The sequence below is a fragment of the Jaculus jaculus genome, chromosome 2, assembly GCF_020740685.1.
Source record: "Jaculus jaculus isolate mJacJac1 chromosome 2, mJacJac1.mat.Y.cur, whole genome shotgun sequence".
NCBI lineage: Eukaryota > Metazoa > Chordata > Mammalia > Rodentia > Dipodidae > Jaculus > Jaculus jaculus.
Window position 1 is genome coordinate 121,251,412 of NC_059103.1, and position 19,253 is coordinate 121,270,664.

The 19,253-nt window shown below is 41.2% G+C and overlaps 1 protein-coding gene across 1 annotated transcript in view; it reads right to left on the reverse strand.

The window, feature by feature from the left end:
• Cxcl13 (C-X-C motif chemokine ligand 13) overlaps nucleotides 1–19,253 on the reverse strand; it is a 181,674-nt gene that overhangs the window by 8,827 nt on the left and 153,594 nt on the right. The gene's annotated exons all lie outside the window — the stretch shown is intronic.

A 19,253-nucleotide genomic window follows, 5' to 3' on the forward strand; every position in this document is an offset into this window, starting at 1 on the left:
CTTCGTAAGTGTTCAGTAAGTACTTGTACAGCTAGTAAATATTTCCTCGTGTAGATCCACAAGCTGGTTGTGCCACAGGTTTTTCTTCATGGCTTGTGTGTGTGTGTGTGTGTGTGTGTGTGTGTGTGTGTGTGTGTGTGGTGTGTAAGAACGATTGTGTGCAGATGCATGCCTGTGCCCCATGGGCACATGTGTGGCGAACAAACAAAGATGTCGAGTGTCCTCTCTTACTCTTCAGCCTTAGTTCTCTGAGATGGAGTCTGTTACTGGACTTGGAGCTCTCTGTTTTTTCATTAGACTGGCTGACCAGGGAGTCCCAGTGATTCTTCTGTCTCTGTCCCACTCAGTGTTGGGATTACAGGCATGTGTGCTATGCCTGGCTTTGCACAGGGGTTCTTGAGTTTGAATTCATAATTGTTCTCATAATTGCAAAGCAAACACTCTTACCTGCTGAGCCACATCCACAGCCCACTGTATTTTATTCTACCAATCACTCCTACCTCCTCATTTTACTATCTGAGTTTTGTGATTATACAATCTAACCATGAAGGGAATCTTCAAAGAGGGTGGCATGTGCCTTTTGTGGCTTGTCTGAGTGTGGATAAAAGGAAGGAGAGAACAGCTTTAGGGAAGAGCATCTTTCTGGTTATATGAGACCATTATTCACCTTGAGAACTATGTGCTGGTGGAGAGTCATTAGAACATCAGATAGCGAGTTGTGTTTTATGACTATTTAACTTCAGAATATGAACCTTTGGTTTTGAGTCCACCAAAGAGGCTATCAGCCTACAGTTTTAATTCATTCATTACATGTTGTTTGTTTGGAAAGAAAACGGCCTGCTGCCCCGGGAGTAAAGAAGTGTAGACATGTCACTTCATGTGCAGTGCATCACTGAACAATCAGAGGTTCAGTCTTGTGGGGTGACTTCCTGGAGAACTTGGTCTTGCTTGTCAACTAGAGTCATGGATGTCCTCGGTGCTGCAGAATGGATTTGGGGGTAGGCATCGGTGCCACATAGCCTCCATGCAGCAAGCAGTTCTCTGGTTGGTGCAAATGAGAAGTTGATCTTGCTGCCATTGTTTGGCAGTTCTAGCTATTAGAAAGCGCTCTACCACTGTGACATGTTCCCAGGCAAGTTCTTTCCTATTTGTGTGAAAGTGAGCTCTCTTGTAGTGCAGCCATTTTTGCAGTGCTTCAACCCTTAACGCCTCGTGAAAGAATTCTAAAGTCTCTTCCAGGGCGTGGAAAGATTGTAAGAGCTACAGGGTGGGCAGTAGTATCCTAAGGCATTGTCCCCCCTTCCCCTCCCACAAAGATGATGGATCCATTCACAAACCCACAGTGAATACCAATAACCCTACTAAGGAAAGCCTTCAGTGGAGTGGGGATGGAAGAGAGGGCATAGAAAAGGGTAACATGTGACCCAACATGCAATTTGCTTGTTCAGTAAAGTTCATAATTATAAAGTAAAATAACGTCTTCCATATTATGGCCCTCCAAATATTTGAAATCAGGGTGTGTCAGTGGGTTTCCTAAGAAACAGATATAGAGATAGACATTGGATTAAAAGAAATTTATTCAGAATGGCTTCTGAGTTGATAACAGAGGGGAGGAGGCAGAATTAGCAATGCAAGCCTTGGATTGCCCTGCTGGTCTGACCAAACCTATGGTCTCACAGCAGTTGGCTCCAGATCAGACTCTACTGCCGGTGTTCCCCTCAGCAAGCAGAAATGTTCAGACGCTGCTACCCCTTGTCAGGACAGAACTGAGTGATATTGACAATCACCAGAACAGTGTAGGAACAAAGGGGCATGAAAGACAACTATGAATAAATCCAGAAAATTCCTAAAATTGGCTTCTATTAAGATAGGGCCATCAGACCAAGGAGTTAATTTGACAGTAATCCTAAAATTTGATTTGAGTTCTTTAACACCCAGAGTTCTGTAGTTTGCATACACTGATCAAAGAAGCCTCATATTTTTCTGCTTCAAGATGGTACAGGTGGCTGAGTAACTCTGATCTCCAGGCTATTATAGAAGTTTCAAATCAGTATTCTATAATATCATCCAGAGTAGTAATATGAATTTCAAAAGAACCCTTGGAACCCCAGAAGAAAAAAAAGTTTGAGCTGAGACAAGGACCAAGTGGAAACTTAAAAAAAAATAGTTACCTTATTTGTTTTCATTCATATGTATGTGCTGTGCATGCATGTGTGTTGGTGTGTTTCATATGTGGGTGTGGTGCATATGAATGTGTCAGCATATACATTCATGTCACTGGGAGGTTAGAGGTAGACATCAAGTGATTTCCTCATTCGCTGTCTACCTGACTTACAAGACCTACCCCCGCCCACCCCTACTCCAGAGCTCATTGAGCCCGCTGGTCTAGCCAGGCAGCTTGTTCCAGGGCTCAGCCGGTCTCTTCCTCCACAGTGCTGGTATTATGGGTGAGCACTACCACGCTTGGCATCCAGGGTTGTGAGGATCTGAACTCAGGTCTTCATGTTTGCACGGCAAGTGCGTTACCAACTGTCCTGTCTTTCGAAGCCTCTCCTAAAATAGCTATTTTAGATGCTTTCCTTTAGACATAAAAATATATCACTTGATTTATACCCAGACTGATTTTTTTTTTTTTTTGTGATCAGATACATAAAAAGTTGGAGGAAATGAGAAAATTATGGGAAAGGGTTTCTCCTTGATTTTGGAATCAAAGCAGATTTTCTCTCCAGACTCATTAAACTGACACCTTCATTCCTTGACCTTCAGTTGTGTGTCAAAAACTGGCGTCATCAGTTTTACTTGACAGCCAGTTTAAAAGGGCCTGGTGCAGATGCACAAAGTGGCACATGCATTGGATTTTGCAGTGGCAAGAGGCCCTGGCATGCCTATACTCTCTCTCTCTCTGCTTGCAAATAAATAAAATATTGTAAATAAATAAATAAAAGGGCCATGTGGTGCAAGCCTATATAATCCTAGCAACTAGGAAGCCTGCGGCTGGAGGATTGCAAGTTTAGGGCCAGCCTGAGTTATAAAGAGAATTCAAGGTCTGCATGGAAAAACTTACGCTTTATCTTAAGTGTTTTTTTTTCTTCTTTTTTTACTTATTTACTTTTTTTTAACTAAAAGAGAGATGGGAATATTGCTCAGTGGTTGAGTGTTTGCCTAATACAAGAACCTGGGTTTAGTTCCTAGCTTTGCCAAAGCCCAGAAACCAAGCAAATCCTTACATCCCACCTTTTAAGAAATTCCCTGGTGCTATGAATGCATATTAAAGCCCAGCACAGCTCACATGGCACGCTATGGGGTCTTTCCTGAATGACACTGTACTTATTCATATCACCTTCCAGGCTCATTTGGATAAACTGTCTCTTTAACATGTGATGCACAGATGCTTTGCTAAAAGCGTGGCAGACTGTGGTGGTTTGATTCAGGTGTCCCCCATAAACTTAGGTGTTCTGAATGCTAGGAACCCAGCTCATGGAGATTTGGGTACTAATGCCTCCAGGAGGAAGTATATTGGTGGGGGCAGGCTTAAGAGTTTTATAGCCAGTTTCACCTTGTGAGTGCTTGGCACACTCTCCTATTCCTATTGTCCACCTTATGTTGGCCAGGGGGTGATGTTCACCCTCTGCTCATGCCATCATGGAGCTTCACCCTCGAGGCTGTAAGCCAAAATAAACCTTTTTTCCCCACAAGCTGCTCTTGGTTGGGTGATTTCTATCAGCAATATGAACCTGACTGCAACAGAGACCGACTTGCAACCCCTAAGTGCAGAGCAGGGGCAATAGCAAGAAGAATTCTCTGTTAAGAGACTGAACAGGGCTGGAGAGATGGCTTAGCGGTTAAGTGCTTGCCTGTGAAGCCTAAGGACCCCGGTTTGAGGCTCGGTTCCCCAGGTCCCACGTTAGCCAGATGCACAAGGGGGCGCACGCGTCTGGAGTTCGTTTGCAGAGGCTGGAAGCCCTGGCGCGCCCATTCTCTCTCTCTCCCTCTATCTGTCTTTCTCTCTGTGTCTGTCGCTCTCAAATAAATAAATAAAAAATTTAAAAAAAAAAAAAGAGACTGAACAATGAAAGAGCACTAAAATAGTGACCTGGCCTAGCTGGCCAAGCATCTTCCAATCTAGGCATTCAACAGGCTTTGAACAGAGGGTCCATGTAAGAGTTTTAAATGATTGATGGGGTAAAATTGCTGTTGTTGCTGTCTGGAAACAGGGTCTAAATGTAGCCCAGGCTGGCCTTGCATGCATTAGGTAACCTAGGCTGGCACTGAACCTCTAGTCTTCCTGCCCTTACTTCCTAAATGCTTGGATTATGAGCATGTACTACCACACTTGGCAAAGTCTTTATACTTTTAAAGTAGTTTGCAATATAATCAGAGGCAAATGTCACTGTGGCACACTTGAGAATATTTTTCTCATGCCATTCAACTCAGCTAGAAAACAGAAAGTGACTATTCTGTGAACAAGTGTTTTACCCCCTGAACCTTTTGTATTCCAGCTCCAGCTCTTCCTCATCTTCTTAATTTCCCCTTGCTAGTTCCTCTCTTGACAATAACAGTGCTATTAGCATCAGCAGCGCCATCTCAGACTTGTGTGGGTTGCACTTATATATTTGGAAAGTGCTTTGCTCAATTTTTGGTAAATGCCACTGAACAAGTATTCGAATTTTTTTTATTAATTATGGCCATACTTAGTATGGATACATCACATATCAGTACCATTCTTTCCCTTATCCCTACCCCCATTCTGCTGGGGCCCTCCTCAGTGGGCTTGCAGGTTTGCCCCGAGTTAGAATTATTAAGTGTGAAACACAAGCATTTAAAATAAATGCAAGAGCAGCTTTGGACTAGTATGTGAGTCCACTGGCCATCTGCATGATTGCTCAAGTCCTCTGGTCACAGAGCTGTTCCTCTCTGAGATGGACCTCACACACCATTTTTATTACTTTTCTAAGAAGATACCTATTGCTACTGTTCAATTGTGTCACAGTGATATTTGCCTCTCATTATATTCCCAGGTGCTATGAGACATGAACTACTTTAGAAATCTAAATATTTTGCCAAGTGTGGTGTCATATGTCTATAATACCAGCACTTGAGAGGTTCTAAGCCACCCTGTTTTAGAACCTGTCTTAAGACACCAACAACAACAACATCATAGAGATTTTATTCCATAATCATTAAAACTTCTCACATGGGCCTTCTGTTTGTGTTTATTACAAATACACTGGAATTTTACAAAGGAAGCATTCTATTTTTAAAAATATTTTTGTTTATTTATTTGAGAGCAACAGATGGAGAAAGAGAGAGAGAGAGAAAGAGGGAGAGAGAATGGACACATCAGGGCCTCCAGCCACTGCAAACAGACTCCAGATGCATGCACCACCTTGTGCATCTGGTTTACATGGGTCCTGGGGAAGGGAGCTTCAAACTGAGTCCTTAGGCTTCACCGGCAAGTGCTTAGCCACTAAGCCATCTCTTCAGCTCGAAGCATTCTATTTTTTGCCATCATTTCCCTACTTTTATTTGCTTCTAAACAGTTGACTGAGGAATGCCTGAGATGCTAAAGAATGTTTAATGCTTGATGCATACAATTGCATGAGCAGAGACACACACAAACCCTGACTTTGGCTATAATGTTCATCTTGACTGAGTTGATTTCAGCAGCCTATTGTTTGCTTCAAGACCTCTACCTGAGCCAGGTTTGGTGGCACATTCCCTTACTCCCAGCACTTGGGAGGCTGAGGTTGGATTTGAGGCCAGTTTGGGCTACAGAATGAGTTCAAGTTCAGCCTTGGCTAGAGTGAGACTCTGCCTCAATAAAGGGGGGGGGGGGGCTGGAGAGATGGCTTAGCAGTTAAGTGCTTGCCTGTGAAGCCTAAGGACCCTGGTTCGAGGCTCGATTCCCCAGGACCCACGTTAGCCATATGCACAAGGGGGCACACGCGTCTGGAGTTCGTTTGCAGTGGCTGGAAGCCCTGGCGCGCTCATTCTCTCTCTGTCCCTCTTTCTCTCTCTCTCTTTATCACTCTCAAATAAATAAAAAAGAACAACAAAAAAGAAAACCCACAAAACGCCTATCTGTGGGAAAGTCATTTTTGAAAAGTAACTCTGTATGTAAAGTATCACTCAAATCCATTCACATGCTCTGAATCCTACTCAAACCTACCCAAAGCTTCTACCTATTAGAGCGGTGATTCCTCTAGAGACCGCTAGGTGGCAGCATTACTTACAAAAATAGTATGCAAGGAAGGTAAAGTTTTGCTCCGAGGTGAAGAAGGCCCTGCCTTTGTGCTGACAAGATGGCTGAGCGCACATTGTTTCAAAACTCAAAGCATTTTTTAAAAATTGGTTTGTTGATTTAAAAAAAAAAAAAAAACAAGAGGTTTGAGATGTTTGATTAGGTTGAGATGTTCATCACAGAGGGGAGAAAACCCCCTAAAAGTCTGAAACAGTCCAACAAACACTGGGCCAAATCCAATTTCTTGGCTCCGGAGGTTGCAAAATCAGATTGTACTTTTGTTCTCTGGCAAGTGCTCGCATTAGGCCTGAGCAGCAGCTGGTTTTGAACTTTCTGTGATTAGCAAGTTTTCCGAGTGCAGAGAGGCACATACCAAAGTCACAGTGATTGATGATCAAGCAATTGTGCTTGGGTTTATAAAGTACAGAGCATTCATGCAGCATCCTTATCCTGTTTGGCTTCCAGAATGTACATATTGTAGCATCATCTGCAGTTTTCACCTAGCACATCTATATATTATAACTAGGAATGAGGTCCTGGACATAATAAGTAAAAGTCAGTGGTTTCATTTTCCTGAAAGAGCATCTCTGTTGTGGCTCGGGATGTAGCTCAGAGGTACAGTGCTTGCTTAGCATATGTAAGGCTGTGAGTTCAATCTTCAGTAACACAAATACACACAATAGAACACATCTAATTTGTGTATATGTGTGGTGTGCATGTGTGTACATGCGTGTTTATATGTGTGTGGGAGCACATGTGCTTGTGGGAGTGCATGAATGTATGTGTGAAGGATACAGAATAACTTTGGGTGCTGTGCTTCAGGTACAACATCCACCTCTTTTTGAGGTGGGATCTCTCATTGGCTTGGAACTCACCAGTTAGGCTAGATTTACAGGCAAGCAAGCTATGGCGATCCTCTTGTAACTCCTCCTGTCTCTGTCTCCCCAGTGCTGGGATTAACGTTCTGTTCCACCACACTCCCTCAACCCTAATGTTCCTTGAGCTTTGGAGGGAGTGACAAAAACATCTCATTTAGCATTGAGCACCTGTCACCTGTTCTCAGCACTTGAAGATTTTGAGTCTCTCTCATAGTCCCTGCTTTCTGAAAAACAGACAGAAAGAAGAGAAAGTCAAAGAAAGCAACTCTGATCAAAGGTGATTGTAGAACTAATCTGTGGGCATAAACATGAATATTTAGAGGGAAGTTTGATAGGCACCACATACTCATTTAGTCAACCAATGGTAGCAGCTTCCCTCTAAGATCTATGATCTCCCAAGCTATAGGCTTTTGACTAGGTTTTCAGTATCAGTTGTGAACTCTCTTCTGTGAAGGAGGCCTAAATTCAACCTGAGAGCAGTTGGTTATTCCAGTATTGTACCTGTACCAGTGAGCTAATCATGCCTGGCTGTTCAGTGGTATAGCTCAAAAGGACCACTGCTGGGTGAGACTGTTGATGGCTTTTCTCCTCCAGCATCTTTTAAGCACTATGATAGCTGGTCAACAGTGAGGAGGCTTCCAGCTCAGCTCAAGCCTGATTTCTCAGTGTCCTGCAAACAAAGCCTGTGGTGTTTTCAGCAATAGGACCTTACCATCTAGTTCTGGTGGGCAACCAAGAACCTTGGCAATAACCTGTATTGTTTGGGGGACATATAGGGCCTCTCTTGACCAACAACTTACCGAAAGATTTTCTTCCCCTGACACTAGAATTCTCCTATGATCTATGGCTTCTGGGAATAGTATTGTTTACCCATGCAAGGCACTTTTGTTTAAACTCTTTTTTTTTTTTTTTGTTTGTTTGTTTGTTTTTGTTTTTTGAGGTAGGGTTTCACTCTAGCTCAGGCTGATCTGGAATTCACTATTTGGTCTCAGGGTGGCCTCGAACTCACAATGATCCTCCTACTTTGGCCTCCCGAGTGCTGCGATTAAAGGCGAGTTCCACCATGTCAGGCTCAAACTCTTTTTTAAATTAGTTTTAATTAGTTAACAAAGGAACAAGTTTCATATGACTCTTTCATGCACGTTTAGATTTGATTTGCCATCTTCCCTCCTCTCCTTAATCTTTTCCCCACTTAAGCCTTTCCAGCCCCAGTGCTCCACCTCTCTGCTTTGATATCACTTAGCCCTCCCCCTTCATAGAACTCATTTTTTTTTGAGCTTGTTAATGTCAACAGAATGGGTAGCATGGGGGTAGCCAATCCTCAAACTGAACTACTGAGAGGCGTTTGAGTGCCCAGTTGAGGAAAGAGGACAGAAATTTGGGGACAGCACCCTTAACTTCTCTAACAGACAGCAGTGCAGCTTAAAGACTAAGAAGGCTCCTGGTGACAGAGCAGTGTTCTCCCAGTAGGTTCTAGTAGGACAGCAGTGATGTATCTCAACAGGGAGGTGGGAGCTGCACTTCTCTCAGACACCACAAGGTCACTCTTGGTAAGTAAAGGCAGACATGCTGTAGGAAAGCAAGTCAAACATCTACATGGCTGCATATGTGCTCAAAGTCTGTAAGGTACACTTCCCCACTGCACTCTCCAATGGGTCATGACCAAGGAAAACATATTCATTCTTCCTCGATAATTCATTCTACTCAAGGTACACAGATAAATTAAATCATGGCCATTACTCTGTTTTTGTCTTCAAATAAGTAAACCTTTGAGTGTTTGGTGTCATGAATATGCAAAAAAAATTGTGGCCTTATGCCCTATGTAAGTCAGCTAAAAATTTAGCACCTTTACATGTAATTGGATCCCTAAAGTCAACACAGCCTGGCTCTGAGATTAAAAGCACAAAACAGGATTATTTCCACATACAGTGCCTCGGGTGCTACAACTTTCTAATACTACATGTTTTCTTGATTATGAAGAGTAAGAGGGCTTAGTAGAGAACTCAAAGCAGCAAAATAAGGAGTCAGTTCCACATTCCTTCTTTTTCTGTTGGAGGGAAACGGATATGTGTGCAAATGTTTTACAACCAACTTTCTGGAAAATTCAAAAGCATTGACTTGTGGTATTTGTGTGTTTCTATGTTATGAATATCCCCACTGTAGCTGATTTCAAACTTCCAAAGTGATACCACCAGATGTGGAGCTGGGGGAATGATAACCATCGGCCCGTGCCAGAGCGCCGCAGCGTGAGCCCAGTGGCCTATCAGTGCAGCCAGATCACTGCCCTTGAGGTGTGTGACATGAACATTTTAATGCTGGTCCTTGTCATTCATCTTAGCAGAACCTGGCTGGCTGATTTCAATAAGTGGATGGCCAAGGGGAGGTTTTGAGCTATGCTGAGGCCCATTGCCACTAGCGCCAAAGCTGATAAAATGGGTCATTTTGACTTAAGTCCCATGGGATCCCTCACCAGCCCATCATCTCCACAGTTTATTGTTGTTTTTTCTTCTAGAGGAGGCCAACTGTTCTAGCAATCATGTGCACCCAAGAAGTAGTGTAGCCGGGCCTTTGCTGTGGGCTCAGAACACTGGGAGGACTTCCATGAATCCAGGTGACAGGAGGAGAAGCTAGGCCTCTGTGGTCTTATAGCTATTGTCTAAGCCATCTGTTTTTCATGAACCAATCTGGTGGCCCCAGAGACACATATTCATGACTCACCCCAACCTTCTGAGTCCCAGGCCAGTGTCCCTTTCACTCCTCTAGAAGCTGCAACTCCCATGCACTTGTTCATGCAGCCCATGTTGCAAGAGGCTGCTGTTGCTTCGGAAGTGGAATAGCCTTGTGTAATGTCCACTGGCTTCGAGGAAATGGGACAGAAAACTAGGGGAGAACAAAGGGATCCAGAGAAAAGGACACTGTCCAGAGAAAGCAAAGCACCAGGGAAGTGCTCTCTTGGACCTATATGAGCCTGGGGCCGGAACCCCTGATCTGTTCTCTGCTATCAGAAGTAGTCACACCCCAACCTCTCCACAGAGACAATTGCAGGGGAGCTAAGCATCTCTAGCCAGCACATAAGTTACAAAGGTGGGTAAGACTTCCACATTGTTTTAGCCCATTACCCTGTGGGCCCTCTGCAGTGGGTTTATGGTATTCACTGTGGAGTCATGAAGGCCTCAGTTAGTCCTTGTGAGGTAGCATTGTGGTAGTGGTGGTGGAGGAGACATGCCTCAGGGTATTACTATCCACTGTGTGTCTGTGGCTCTTACAATCTTTCTGCCTCCTCTTCTGCAATGTTCCCTAAGTCATGGCAGTCCTGTTGGCAGTCTGATTTAGTGTTGAATTTTCTGTAGACTCCGGATTTCTGCTTTGATAGATTTTGACTGATTGATCACCATGTTTATCACCATTGCCCTGGAGCTGTTTGTCAGGCTAGCAGTAAGAGCAGTATTCGTGTTGGAGATTCTGCAACATCTCCTGGGCCCCAGCAGATGTGGTAAAGGTCTCATGTATCATTTCACTTTGTTTTTAGGTTTACTATTTTAGCTTTTGAAGTTCCTTTGTTCTTTTTATTATTGGTGTTGTTCTGTATTTCATTTCTTGTATATGGGTTTCAGTACCATAATAGTCTAGCCACTCTAATTGCATATTGATATTAACACCTGAAATTTTATGCATTATTAATATACTGTAATTAAAACCTCTATCCCACCAAAATAGACCTTCTCATCTATTCTTCACTCGTCTACAGTCACAAAAATCTATTTAACTACATTTCCGTGCTACAATAGTCTCCATATTTCTTTGCACACCTCCAACCCATAAACTTACTTTCTTGTCCAAACTTCATCTCCCCTCTCTCCATCCTTTCCTGACTTCATAACTCAAAATCTTAAAATATTCTCAAGCAATACCCTCTCTAACCAATGTGCTAATGACAGACTCTCTGTAAATAAAGGGGAATAGAACTACTAACAAACCTGAGGCAGTAAACACTGGGCCACCTATAAATACCTAAAAGACTTCCTAGTGAAACTAAAAAACTTACACAAGACAGGGGCTGGAGAGATGGTTTAGTGGTTAAGCACTTGCCTGTGAAGCCTAAGGACTCTGGTTTTAGGCTTGATTCTCCAGGACCCACGTTAGCCAGATGCACAAGGGGGCGCATGTGTCTGGAGTTCGTTTGCAGTGGCTGAAGGCACTGGTGTGTCCATTCTCTCTCTCTCCCTATCTGCCTCTTTCTCTCTGTCACTCTCAAATAAATAAATAAATAAAAATAATAAAAAAAAACTTACACAAGACAAAAGAAACCACTAGATAAGCTAGAAAAGGAGGGAGGGCAAACAAATGAAGAGCAAAACAACCATTTCCACAAATGCCCGAGCAACAACAAAGAAACACAGAGTAGGGAACAACAGACCCACAACACACTCCCTAGAATGGGATTTTAAAACAATGAGATTCCCAAAATTTCAGAGAAAGAATTAAGAGCTCTAAAAATAACTAACCACTATATAGCATCTCAAATAAGCAGATAAGTGTTCTAAAATATATATATTTAAGACTTCAACATGAGAGTCTCTGAAGTGAATGAAACAATGAGCAAACTGGGAGGGAGGAGTAAAAAATATGGAGGAAAAATTTAGAAAGGAAATTGAAATGGTAAAAAGAGTCACACTGAAATTATGGAATAGATCTGGGAAATGGCTTAGTGGTTAAAGGTGCTTGCTGGCAAATCCTGGGGGTCTGGGTTTAATTCCCTAACCACCCACATAAAGCTAGACAAAAAAGGGGCACAAATATCTGGTGTTCCAATTGTAGTGGTAAGTACTCATACAATACGAACAAAAATTGTGGAGATGAAAGCAATGGTCAATAAATAAAACCCACATCAGAATGCATTACTAATGACAAGATAATACAGAAGAACGTATTTTAGGGATGGAGAACAAAGTAGAGACAATAGTGCACAAAGACACATGTAAAAAAAAATAACATGAAAAATCTTTCCAAAAACTCTGAGATGAATTTAAGATATCAAACCTCAGAATAAAAGAGGTAGAAGAAGGAGCTGAGATAAATACACATAAGTTGATCATTTTCCAAATAGACTTGACCAGAGAAGGACCTCTACAGGACATATCATAATGACAATGTAAACAAAGTAACAAAACAATGTTGCTGGGCGTGGTGGCACACACCATTAATTCTAGCACTCAGGAGACAGAGGTAGGAGGATGGAGGATTAGGATGAGTGTAAAGCCAGCTTGGGACTACATAGTGAGTTCCAGGTCAGCCTGTGTAAGACTGAGACCCTACCTCAAAAAAAAAGAAAGAAAGAAAGCTAAAAGCTGCAAGAGGAAAATGCCAACTCACATACAAAGGCAAGGATATCAGAATAACCTCAGACTCATAATCAACAATCCAAAAAAGAAGAAAAAATGAAATGATATATTCCAAGCTCTGACAATAGATAGGTACCAACTTTGACTGCTATACAACAGTTAATCCATCTTTCAAAATTTATGGAGAAATAAATATATTTCAAGACAAACATAAAGACAGGCAAGACATGTCAAACTAGCTAAACCTAAAAGGAATACTGCATAGAGAAGAAAGACTATCCTGTCTGTGAGAATATATGAAAGGATACACTCAAGAAAGAAGCAGATGAACCCTAAAACCTTCAAACCACAGGCCAGAGAGATTTGCTCAACCATGTTTGTAGTGGCTCAATTCGTAATAGCTAAGAGCTAGAATCAACCCAGATGCCCATCATTAGAAGAATGGATAACTAAGATGTGGTATATCTACACAACGGAATTCTATACAGCAGTAAGAAAAAAATGACACAATGAAATTTGAGGAAAAATGGTTGAACCTGGAACAGATCATTCTCAGTGAACTTACCCAGTCACAGAAAAAAATTGCCACATAGTCTCACTCATCTACAGCACCTTACTTGAATCTACCCAAGATAACTTACACACCCAGCAAGCATCTTATGGACTAGACACTAGGATGGATGGGGAGAGAGGGGAGGGCATCGAAGGGATGGCCAACACTCATCTAGACCCAAAGGGCAATGGTACCATAAAATTTTACTTCCTAAAAGGTAGACCAAATGGCTGGACCTTCACCAGGCCCTTACAGGAAACACCTGAACCACAAGACACTGGAGAGGGTAGGATCAAGTCTAACCTAAACCCTCTACATCTTCCCTCCCTCCCTCTCCCTCTCCCTCCCTCTCTCTCTCTTCTCTAACTCCTATATATTAGTTACCTTTTTTCCTCATTTTCTTAGGGGCCACTGACTTGTAACTCCCAGTACCAGCATGGGGCTATCACCCACAATGAGCTTGTGATCAGAAAAACCTACAAGGTTTTCTAAAAGAATGACAGATTTCTGTCAGAGTACTTGATGACCCACCAAAGGTTAGTGGTAAGACCCTATTGCTGAAGACTCCATATGCAGCTGACACGTAAAATGGAATGGGCATGGCTGGAAGCCAGGAGAGAGTCAGTCCCCAGGCAGTCAGCGTGTCTAGTGCCAGAAGGTGCTACATGGGCGACTGGGGAAAATGACCAATATCTGTCCAAGCAACTCATGGTCCAACCTACTTAGCAGCAAACAACCTGGTGTGATGCCCACACAAGTGCAATAGTGGCACACAGCCATGGTGGGGAACCAACTGCTCTTGATTCAGCTAACTGATCCCCTCAGTGGTACTAGACCCATAGCTGGAGCTGGGAAACAAGTCAGAACCATATCCAAACATAAGACCACTCTCCAATGTCAAGCTACCATCAATCATGGGCTACAAGAGAGCCTACACCTATTAAACTCTCTATGAAAAATGTAAGGGCTATCTCATTTGTCCTGGTGCAAACTTACTCTCTGTTGGAGAATCTGCTTCTCTTTTTCAGATAGATGTAGATCCTAAGGAGAGAGCCACCTCATCATACCTCAAAAGGGGCCCGGCTGAAACTAAGGAAAATTGGCGAAACAAGCAAGGGTGCTGTTTTTCTTTTTTCTTTTTTTTTTTAAATTTTTTTTATTAACATTTTCCATGATTATAAAATATATCCCATGGTAATTCCCTCCCTCCCCACCCCAACACTTTCCCATTTGAAATTCCATTCTCCATCATATTACCTCCCCATTACATTCATTGTAATTACATATGTACAATATCAACCTATTAAGTATCCTCTTCCCTTCCTTTCTCTACCCTTTATGTCTCCTTTTTAACTTACTGGCCTCTGCTACTAAGTATTTTCATTCTCACGCAGAAGCCCAGTCATCTGTAGCTAGGATCCACATATGAGAGAGAACATGTGGCGCTTGGCTTTCTGGGTCTGGGTTACCTCACTTAGTATAATCCTTTCCAGGTCCATCCATTTTTCTGCAAATTTCATAACTTCATTTTTCTTTACCGCTGAGTAGAACTCCATTGTATAAATGTGCCACATCTTCATTATCCACTCATCTGTTGAGGGACATCTAGGCTGGTTCCACTTCCCAGCTATTATAAATTGAGCAGCAATAAACATGGTTGAGCACATACTTCTAAGGAAATGAGATGAGTCCTTTGGATATATGCCTAGGAGTGCTATAGCTGGGTCATATGGTAGATCAATCTCTAGCTGTTTTAGGAACCTCCACACTGTTTTCCACAATGGCTGGACAAGATTGCATTCCCACCAGCAGTGTAGAAGGGTTCCTTTTTTTCCACATCCTCGCCAACATTTATGATCATGTGTTTTCATGATGGTGGCCAATCTGACAGGAGTGAGATGGAATCTCAATGTAGTTTTAATCTGCATTTCCCTGATGACTAGTGACATAGAACATTTTTTTAGATGCTTATATTCCATTCGTATTTCTTCCTTTGAGAACTCTCTATTTAGCTCCATAGCCCATTTTTTGATTGGCTTGTTTGATTCCTTATTATTTAACTTTTTGAGTTCTTTGTATATCCTAGATATTAATCCTCTATCAAATATATAGCTGGTGAAGATTTTTTCCTATTCTGTAGGTTGCCTCTTTGCTTTTTTCACTGTATCCTTTGCAGTGCAAAATCTTTGTAATTTCATTAGGTCCCAGTGGCTAATTTGTGGTTTTATTGCCTGAGCAATTGGGGTTGTATTCAGAAAGTCTTTGCCAAGACCAATATGTTGAAGGGTTTCCCCTACTTTTTCCTCTAGCAGTTTCAGAGTTTCCGGTCTGATGTTAAGGTCTTTAATCCATTTGGACTTAATTCTTGTGCATGGCGAGAGAGAAGAATCTATTTTCATCCTTCTGCAGATATATATCCAGTTTTCCCAACACCATTTTCTGAAGAGGCTGTCTCTTCTCCAATGAGCATTTTTGGCATTTTTATCAAATATCAGGTGTCTATAGCTACTTGAGCTTACATCTGGGTCCTCTATTCTGTTCCACTGATCTACATGTCTGTTTTTGTGCCAGTACCATGCTGTTTTTGTTACTATGGCTCTGTAGTATAGGTTAAAATCAGGTATGGTGATACCACCAGCCTCTTTTTTGTTGCTCAGTATTATTTTAGATATTCAAGGTTTTTTGTGATTCCAAATGAATTTTTGGATTGTTTTTTCTATTTCCATGAAGAAAGCCTTTGGAATTTTGATAGGGATTGCATTAAATGTGTAGATTGCTTTAGGTAAGATTGCCATTTTCACAATATTGATTCTTCCAATCCAGGAACAAGGGATGTTTCTCCACTTTCTAGTGTCTTCTGCAATTTCTTGCTTGAGTGTTTTAAAGTTCTCATTGTATAGATTCTTTACTTCCTTGGTTAGGTTTATTCCAAGGTACTTTATTTTTTTGATGCAATTGTGAATGGGAGTGATTCTCTGATTTCATCCTCTGTGTGTTTGTTGTTAGCATATATGAAGGCTACTGACTTCTGTGTATTTATTTTGTATTTATTTCTGCTACATGGCTGTAGGTTTTGATCAGCTCTAACAGCTTGCTAGTAGAGTCTTTAGGGTCCTTTATGTATAGAATCATGTCATCTGCAAATAATGATAACTTGATTTCTTCCTTTCCAATTTGTATCCCTTTTATGTGTGTCTCTTGCCTTATTGCTATGGCTAAGACTTACAAAACTATATTAAATAAAAGTGGGGACAGTGGACACCCTTGTCTTGTTCCTGATTTTAATGGAAAAGCTTCCAGTTTTTCCCCATTTAGTAATATGCTGGCTGTAGGCTTGTCATAAATAGCCTTTATTATATTGAGATATGTTCCTTCTATTCCCTGTCTCTGTAGGACTTTTATCATGAAGGGATATTGGATTTTGTCAAATGCTTTCTCTGCGTCTAATGAGATGATCATGTGATTTTTGTCCTTCAACCCGTTTATGTAATGTATTACATTTATAGATTTGCGTATGTTGAATCATCCCTGCATCTCTGGGATAAAGCCTACTTGGTCAGGGTGAATGATCTTTTTGATATACTCTTGTATTCTGTTTGCCAATATTTTGTTGAGAATTTTTGCATCTATGTTCATGAGGTAGATTGGTCCGTAATTTTCTTTTTTTGTTCTATATTTGCCTGGTTTTGGTATCAGGGTGATGCTGGCCTCATAGAAGGAGTTTGGTAGAATTCATTCTTTTTATATTTCCTGGAAAAGCTTAAGAAGCAATGGTTAGCTCTTCCTTAAAAGTCTGGTAAAATTCAGCAGTGAATCCATCTGGGCCTGGGCTTTTTTTAGTTGGGAGATTATTGATAACTGTTTGGATCTCCATGTTTGTTATAGGTCTATTTAAATGATTAATCTCATTTTGATTTAATTTAGGTAGGTCATATAGATCAAGGAAATCATATATTTCTTTCAGATTTTCATACTTTGTGGAGTATATGCTTTTATAGTATGTCCCTATGATTTTTTGAATTTCTCTGGAATCTGTTGTGATGTTACCTTTTTCATCTCTGATTTTATTAATTTGTGTCTCTTCTCTCTTTCTTTTGGTCAGATTTGCTAAGGGTTTATCAATTTTGTTTATCCTTTCAAAGAACCAACTCTTTGTTTCATTAATTCTTTGGATTGTTCTTTTTGTTTCTATTTCATTAATTTCTGCCCTAATCTTTATTATTTCCTCCCATCTACTGATTTTTGGTTTGCCTTGTTCTTCTTTTTCCAAGGCTTTAAGGCGAAGCATTAGGTTGTTTACTTGAGACCTTTCTAATTTCTTAATATAGGCACTTAAGGCTATAAATTTACCTCTTAGAACTGCCTTCATTGTGTCCCAGAGATTTTGGTATGTTGTGTTCTCATTATCATTTGACTCTATAAATTTTTTTTTCTTTTTTATTTATTTATTTATTTATTTATTTGAGAGCGACAGACACTGAGAGAAAGACAGATAGAGGGAGAGAGAGAGAATGGGTGCGCCAGGGCTTCCAGCCTCTGCAAACGAACTCCAGACACGTGCGCCCCCTTGTGCATCTGGCTAACGTGGGACCTGGGGAACCGAGCCTCGAACCGGGGTCCTTAGGCTTCATAGGCAAGCGCTTAACCGCTAAGCCATCTCTCCAGCCCGACTCTATAAATTTTTTGATTTCCTTTTTGATTTCTTCATTGACCCATTCATCATTTAGTAGTGTATTGTTTATTTTCCATGATTTTGTGTATGCTTTATAGCCTTTCTTGCTACTGATTTGTAGTTTAATTCCATTGTGGTCAGATAGAATGCAAGGAATTATTTCAATTTTCCTGAATTTGTTAAGATTTGCTTTGTGTCCTAATATATGGTCTATTTTAGAGAATGTTCCATGTGCTGCTGAAAAGAATGTATATTCTGCAGCCTTTGGATGAAATGTCCTGTATATATCTGTTAGGTCCATTCCTTCTATGACCTCATTTAGTCCAGATGCATTTCTGTTTATTTTTTCCTGAGATGACCTGTCAATTGATGAGAGTGGGTTGTTAAAGTCACCCACCACCACTGTGTTTGGTGTTATCTGTGACCTTAGTTCTAATAGTGTTTGTTTGACGAATTTGGGAGCCCCCATGTTAGGTGCATATATGTTTAGGATTGTAATGTCCTCCTGTTGGAGTGTGCCCTTAATCAATATAAAGTGACCTTCTTTATCTTTCTTGACTAACGTCGGACTAAAGTCTACCCTGTCTGATATTAGGATAGCCACCCCTGCTTGTTTTCTTGGCCCATTTGCTTGAAACACCGTCTTCCAACCTTTCACCCTAAGATAATGTCTATCCTTTGTAGAAAGGTGAGTTTCTTGGAGACAACAAATTGTAGGATCCTGCTTTTCAACCCAGTCTGCATATCTATGTCTTTTCGTCGGGGCATTGAGGCCGTTGATATTAAGGGATATTATTGAAAGGTGTGTATTTATGTTTGCCATTTTTTTTGTGTGTGTGTTTCTGGTTCTACCTGTACTCTCTTCTGTTAACTAGTATTTGAGTATTGCTTGTTTTTTCTAGGTTCCTGATATGTGTGCTTTTGTTTTCTTCAGCATGGAGGATTCTATCAAGTATTTTCTGTAGAGCTGGTTTTGTCTTCAAATACTCCTTTAACCTGCTTTTGTCATGGAATGTCTTTATTTCTCCATCTATTTGAATTGATAACTTTTCAGGATAAAGTAACCTTGGTTGACAGTTGTTATCTTTCAGAACATCACTCTAAGCCCTTCTGGCTTTAAAAGTTTGTGTTGAATAATCTGCTGTAATCCTGATGGGCTTGCTTTTGTAGGTAACTTGATTTTTCTCTCTAACTGCTTTCAATATTTTTTCTTTAGTGTGTGTGTTTGGAAGTTTGATTATAATATGGCGAGGAGAGGTTCTTTCTGGGTTTTGTCTGGCTGGGGTTCTAACGGCTTTCTGTATCTGCATTGGCACCTCTTTCCCAACCTGGGGGAAATTTTCTTCTATGATTTTGTTGAAGATGCCTACTATGCCTCTGGAGTGGAGTTCTTCTCCTTCTACTATGCCATGAATTCTTATATTGGATCTTTTCATAGTGTTCCGAATATCTTGAAATTCCCACTCATACTTTTCTATAAGTTTGTCTTTCTCTTTGTTGTACTGCATTAGGTCTGCCACCTTGTCTTCTAGCTTAGATATTCTGTCCTCTCCCTCATCCATCCTAC